Raw genomic sequence first — 6,770 nt, 5'->3', positions numbered from 1 at the left:
TCTTCTTAAGTAATTGCTTATAGAGCCCTTTCTATTGATTGTCACCTTGAAGTAGCAAGATTTATTTTTCTTTTGATTGTTCTTTTCTTTCCACTTCTCTTTTGTTGCTATTTGATTGACCACGACTCTAAGTGTTTTGTCTCAAGACGACCCTTTAGATTAAGCTTTCAATTAGCACTCCCAAACTAGTTGGTTTTAGGGTACTAGGTGTTGAAATACCCCTAAGAATTTACTTGCCCAGTTCTCTCTTCTTGACATATCTTCACCACAAGCATCTACTAGGATCTTGGCTCTTTGAGCTATTTGTTTCTTTCTTTTATCCTAGTAGTTGATGCTCAGAGCCTTGGGTCTTTTACTTACTACTTCTTGGTTCTATGGATATTCAAGGGTCATCCTTAGCATCTACTTATTATATCCCCTAAGTCTAGTTGTTCATTGTGGTTTATTTACTTCTATATTGTTCAGTCATGGTTCCATACTTTGTTCCTCATCTCTTAGTCTTGAATTATCTCACTTAGGTCTTAGTCTCTTACTTTGTTTTTGCATAACTCATTATTGATTCTTATAAAAACAAACTAATTTTTATTGATGTTATGAAACTTAAACCACAAAACATTTTCTTTCCCAAAAGTAAACATAGCACAAAGGACTTATAAAAAGACTCTTAAAGCATAAAGAAACTAAATAACAACTATCATAATAATGCAAACTACTAAACAAAAATTCAGAATTGAAATTTTCAACCATGGGACTCAACAACATTTGATTATTGGAGTAGCTTCACTTCATAGGACCTTTTCCTTTGTCTTTTTTCTTGGAGGAAGATTCATCACCATCCTTCTTCTTGGATGCTCCTTCTTGTGTAGAGGGGTCTTTTGGCTTCCAAAAACCTAGTCTCCTCATGTAAACTCTTTCATCTTCTTTGTGCTTGGCTAGTATCTCTTCTTGCCTAGCACTTAGCTCCTCCATACCTTGCATGAATGTTGGATGGCCTGGGTTCAAGGCGGCCAGAGTATTACATAAGTGATTCAGCTTTGCCTGTGTATTTATATCATATTGCCTCCTTGAAGTAGTCCTAGCTTCATACAAATGCCTAAATTCAGCAAGGTTCCTCTGCTGCACTCGATTTTGCTCCATGATTTGGTTGAGGCTGCCTTGCATCTCTCCCCAGTGGAATTGGCCTTGTTGCTCTATCATGTACTCCATACTTCCTTGGAGTTGCTGAATGCTTTCTTGCATTTGGTCCCGTTGCTTTTGTTGCTCCCTTAATTGGCTTACATCTTCTCTCAAGTGGTTAATGTCCCCTTGCATTTGATGGATATTTTCTTGCATCTTCTCCGAATTGAAACCTTCAGGGAATTATGGAATTGGTGGTGGAAGTGGTAGGTATGGTGGTTGAACAAAAGCTTCTGCATTTTGTGGTGGCTCTCTTGGTTCTTGCACATGAGCCTGTGTTCCCTTGCTCTTTGTTGTAGTGGGTTGATGGTCACCACTTTAGCCATCCTCTTAGCAGTTACTGGCTTGTCTTGATCCACCAAAACTTCATTAATTTCTTTCTCCACTCTAACCTCGTCACAAAGCCTTTGAATGATGCTAGGAAATACAAGTCTTGTGCTATCCTTGGTGCTTTTCAGCACCCTCTGAATGTTGTTAGCAATTATCTCCCCCACATTAACATTCTCCCCTCTCATGATGCTGTATATGAGCATAGCTCTCTCCAAGGTAACCTCTGAAGTGTTGGAGGTGGGGTTGAGGGATCTCCTCATGAAATCTAACCAACCTCTAGCTTGAGGGGTCAAATCTCTTCTCCTTAATTGGTTTGGCCTCCCATCCTTATCATTGATCCATTGCATATTAATGACACATATCTCATTCAAAATTTCTTCAAATCCAGAATCTTGTTGCTTCACCCTTTCTTCATAGCTCCGGGTGGAATTTTTGCGCTTCACCATCAGCATTCTTTCTATGTTGGTAGGGCTATAATCAATAGTCTTCCCCCTCACATAACTTAGATAATCATAGGGTTATCCAGGCTGTGGCATAGCATTGGCATAGAATTTCCTAACCAAGCTTTCCACCACCTTCTTTGGTGGGTTGTACAAGAGTGCCCATCCTCTGTTATTGATCTCGATATTGATCTCTATGTGCTTATTCCTCCCTAATTGGAAACCAACTTTGGGAATGATTTGCCTATCACTCACCCAACCAAAGAATTGGTTTGGTGGAAGAGTGAGAGGAACTTGTACTCATTGAAGCTTGATGATCCCGAGCCAGCTTCCTTGGTCTTTCTTTTCTTTTATGAGGAGGCTTTTGGTGGTGCCATTGAGGTGAGAAGAGAGGATTTGAAAAGTTAAAGAAGGGTTAAAGAAAGGAGCAAAGAAAGAGAGCAAAGCAAAGGTTTGCTCCAACACCAAACTTAGGACTTGAGTGTCTCAATCAAGAGAAAAGAATGAAGAGGGAAAGAGGTAGAGAATGCAAGAAGTGTAGGGGGTTCCGGTTGTAAGTAGGAAAGGTTGGAGTGTGGAAAAAGGTTGAAAGGTGGGTGGGATTTATAAGGGTGGGAAGAAGGGTCTAGATAGTGGAAAGTGAAAAGAATTGAATGTTTTCCCACTTGGGAGTGGCGCCTAGCATGGGAAGAGGCGCCAACCCTTATCTCTTCAGCTTTCTTCAAGTGTTTGAGTTCCAAAGTGTAAGTACACTTTGACTGTTTGACTTAATGAGCTACCAATGTCATGTGGGCCCCACCTCTTTCCTGAAAATACAATTTGAAACCCCATCAGTAATCACAAAAAAAATGCTTCATATTCTTCTAATTAAAAGGCAATTAATGGGTGTATTTTGGGACACCAAACTTAGATTCACTGCATATAGTAAATTGGATTGAATGAATTTAATTCTTTTACGCTCTTTCATTTCCAATCCATATGTACACACTAAAGTGCCCATTTATGCACCCACCAATTTACTAATAGCTTTCAAACCTAAATCAATTGGGCTGTAGCATATGACTTTCTTATGATGGTGGCCACACCAAACTTAATTTTGGGCTTTACTCTCTAGAGTAATTTGATTAAGTTTTGCTGTAAGCTCAAATTAAGTAGGTTAGTGGCTACAACAAAGTTAGCTTTTTAGCTAGTTCTTCAGCCTAATTAATTGACCTCAATTAGTGTAACATGCAACAATGCAGTTCTAGCAAACTAGAAACTCTTGACGAAAACAAATCAAAGGACTATCAACTAATTAACTAGCAGCTGAAACTAGAAATTAAACAATCTAAGTGACTAACATAAGCATGAAATTGAAAGAAAATGAGTGTTGGGGTACCTCCCAACTAGCGCTTCTTTAACGTCACTAGCTTGACGATTCTTCCTCCTTAGCTGAGGTTATAACTCACTCTTTGCTCATCCAATGAGTCCCCCAAGTAGTGCTTAATCTTGTGGCCATTGACAGTGAAAGTTTTCTGTGTGTTGTCCTCCATAAGCTCCATATGACCATAAGGAGAAACTTTAAGAATTGTGAAGGGTCCAAACCATCTTGACTTTAGCTTCCCTGGGAAGAACTTGAGCCTTGAGTTATACAACAGCACTTTTTGATCTTCTATAAACTCTCTTCTTGCTAGCTTTTGATCATGCCATTTCTTTGTGTTTTCCTTGTAAATCTTGGCATTTTCATAAGCTTAAGTTCTGAATTCCTCCAACTCATTGAGTTCACTACAACATTTTGGGTCTATAGCCACGGTTTTTTTGGTCACGGTAAAAAATCGTGACCATAGAGGGTCTATAGTCACGGTTTTTTAGGGTGACGAAAAAAGCTATGGTCACGGTGTTTTTGGAAAGGGTGACTATAGAGTACCTATGGTCACGATTTTTTAAAAAAGGGTAGCCTAAAAGGGTCTATGGTCATAGTCTTGAGGGGTGACCTAAAGGGATCTATGGTCACGGTTTTTTACAGTGACCAAAAATGGTCAATGGTCACGATTTTTCAAAAAAGAGTGACCTAAAAGGGTCTATGGTCACAGTTTTGGGGGTGGGCCTAAATGAGTCTATGGTCACGGTTTTCGGAGGTGGCCTAAAGGGTCTATAGTCACAGTTTTGGGGGTGACCTAATGGGGTCTATGATCATGGTTTTTTACAGTGACCAAAAAGGGGCTATGGTCACGGTTTTTCAAAAAAGGGTGACCTAAAAGGGTCTATTGTCACGGTTTTGGAGGGTGACCTAAAGGGGTCTATGGTCACGATTTTGGGGGTGGCCTAAAGGGGTCTATGGTCACGGTTTTGGGGGGTGGCCTAAAAGGGTCTATGGTCACGGTTTTAGCGGTTACCTAAAGGGGTCAATGCTCACAGTTTTTTACAGGGACCAAAAAAGGGTTATGGTCACGATTTTTAAAAAAAGGGTGACCTAAAAGGATCTACGGTCACTGTTTTGGGGTGGCCTAAAAGGGTCTATGGTCACTGTTTTTTACAGTGACAAAAAAGGGTCTATGGTCACGGTTTTTTACAGTGACCAAAAAGTGTCTATGGTCACGGTTTTTCAAAAGGGCGACCTAAAATGGTCTATGATCACGGTTTTGGAGGGTGACCTAAAGGGGTTTATGGTCACAGTTTTAATCATTTGAGCTTAAATTAATGAAGATTTTTATGTATTTTTTATAATTTTTAATATTTTATCTTTTAAAAATTTTAATAATTAAAAACTAATAATAATTTTATATGATTTATTTTAAATATTAAAATTTTAAATTTAATTTTATAAATAAAAAATTAAGTTGAATACTATAAATTTTAAATTAAAAAAATTTAAAACTTAATAACATAAAAAATGATTTAATAACTTAATAATAGAAGTGTTATATAATTAAATTTAAGAAATTTATATTATAAATAAATTATGGTTTATTTATTAAATTGAGTTCTTAGAGTTAGAGATTAATTTATTAGGAATGATTAAATGAATTTATGTAAATACTTTAGATTTAAATCAATTAATATTTATGTACAACTTTTATTTTAATTAGTTATTTTATATAAATTAAAATTAAAGTTATGATAGAAAAATAATGAAAGGTCATATAATTTAATTTAGGTAATTGATATTTTGAATTTAATCGTATTTTATAAAATGTAATTAGTATGTTTACTTTATAATTTAAATTAGAAATAATTATTTGAACTCAATGACATATTGATAAATGAAATTTTATGTGTTTCGAAAATAATCTTTAAAGTATTATATTTAAATTCTAAATTATTATTTTATCTCAAATATTTTGTAAAATTATTATATTACTTATATATATTTTATCTTAGTCCAAAAGATTTCTAATAAAAATCCTAATATCCCAAATTTCTCAATTTAATACCTTAAATCCCTAAACACACACACACAACACTCAGTGAGTAAGGGAGAAAAGGGAAACAGAGAAGGGAGAAGGGGGAGCTCGAGGGAGAAGAGGGGAAGAGAGGAGGGGACGACGCGGCTGGGTCCTTCCTGCCGTCACCGCTGTCGTTGAGGCATCGAAAGAGAGAGAGATTTGCTTTGCAGAGGCATTGAGGGAGAAAGGGAGCCGCGCTCTGCTGCCGATCCACCACCGAACTACCGCACGCGGGGAGCCATTGCCATCGCGGAGAGAGAAGCGTCGCCGTTGAGCTAGAACCGCCGCTGGGGTTCTTCGCCGTCACCGTCTTCGTCATCCTCGCGAGCTGAAGCGCCCCACAGTCCAGCCACCGTGACCTCCTTAGAGCCACCGTCGTTGCGCTGTTCCGCCGTCACCGCTGTTGCCCTAGAGCTCGCCGTCGTCATTGAGCAGGACGGAGATGAGAGAGAGCGCGAGCGAGAGAACATAGAGTCTTATTGAAGACCTCCCTTTGAAGGTGTCAAGTGTACAACTTTAGACTCTGGTATTTTACCTTAAACTTCTGATTTTCAGTGCTTCTATTTGCATTTACATTGTAGTTCAAAATTAACAAAACTATTATTAGTATTTTTTTTCCAGCTTCAAATGAAAAATTTGAATCTCTGAGACTTAATAAGTATGTTCCATCGTGCATTCAACCTCTGGAATTCATGATTCAGGTATGGATTTATTCACCGACAGAAAATTTTATTTCTGAAAATTACAGAAAATTTGTGTATATGATTATAGAAAATCTTATTTTTGGAAATTATCTTTTATTGTTTGAATATATATTTGTTACTAATTTTATTATTGCTTCTTAATTTGTATGATCCAGTATGGTAAAGATTATGAGTTTGATGCTCTAGTGAAGCTCCTAGAGAAACATCTACATGCTATGGCACAATTTGTTGATGAGCAACTTGTTGTTGTTTCTCAGGTCTTGGCTTATTAATCAATGGTTGATTTGAAATGCTTACCCCTTCTCTTTTTGGATTTATATAGGTTCTTGCTTTCAATGGTAAGCCTGTGGAGAATTTGAAGAGCTTGGCCACCATGGTTGAGAACTGTGATGATGAGTTTCTTAAGTTTGATCTGGAATACCAACAGGTTCTCTCTCATGGACTCAGTCATGTGAATTTTTTTTTTTTACTTTCTAAAATTTTCTGAATTAACATTTAATCTAACTTTCATGTATCAGTAAGCTGCCCATTATTCTCTTTACCCATTCTTTACATATTTCGTTTAAGCATATATTTTTTTCTAGTTTCTTATGTGGAATTTGACTTGTCATATCAATTAGAAGTTGTTTCTTTCTCTATCTTTTACATAATTAAATTGAAAGTAAAACTACACTTTAGTCCTATGAAAATTTTCA

The sequence above is a fragment of the Arachis ipaensis genome, chromosome B1 (genome assembly GCF_059453495.1).
Source record: "Arachis ipaensis isolate K30076 ecotype BB chromosome B1, ASM5945349v1, whole genome shotgun sequence".
NCBI classification, from domain to species: Eukaryota; Viridiplantae; Streptophyta; class Magnoliopsida; order Fabales; family Fabaceae; genus Arachis; species Arachis ipaensis.
Note: the sequence above shows the minus strand (reverse complement) of the source record.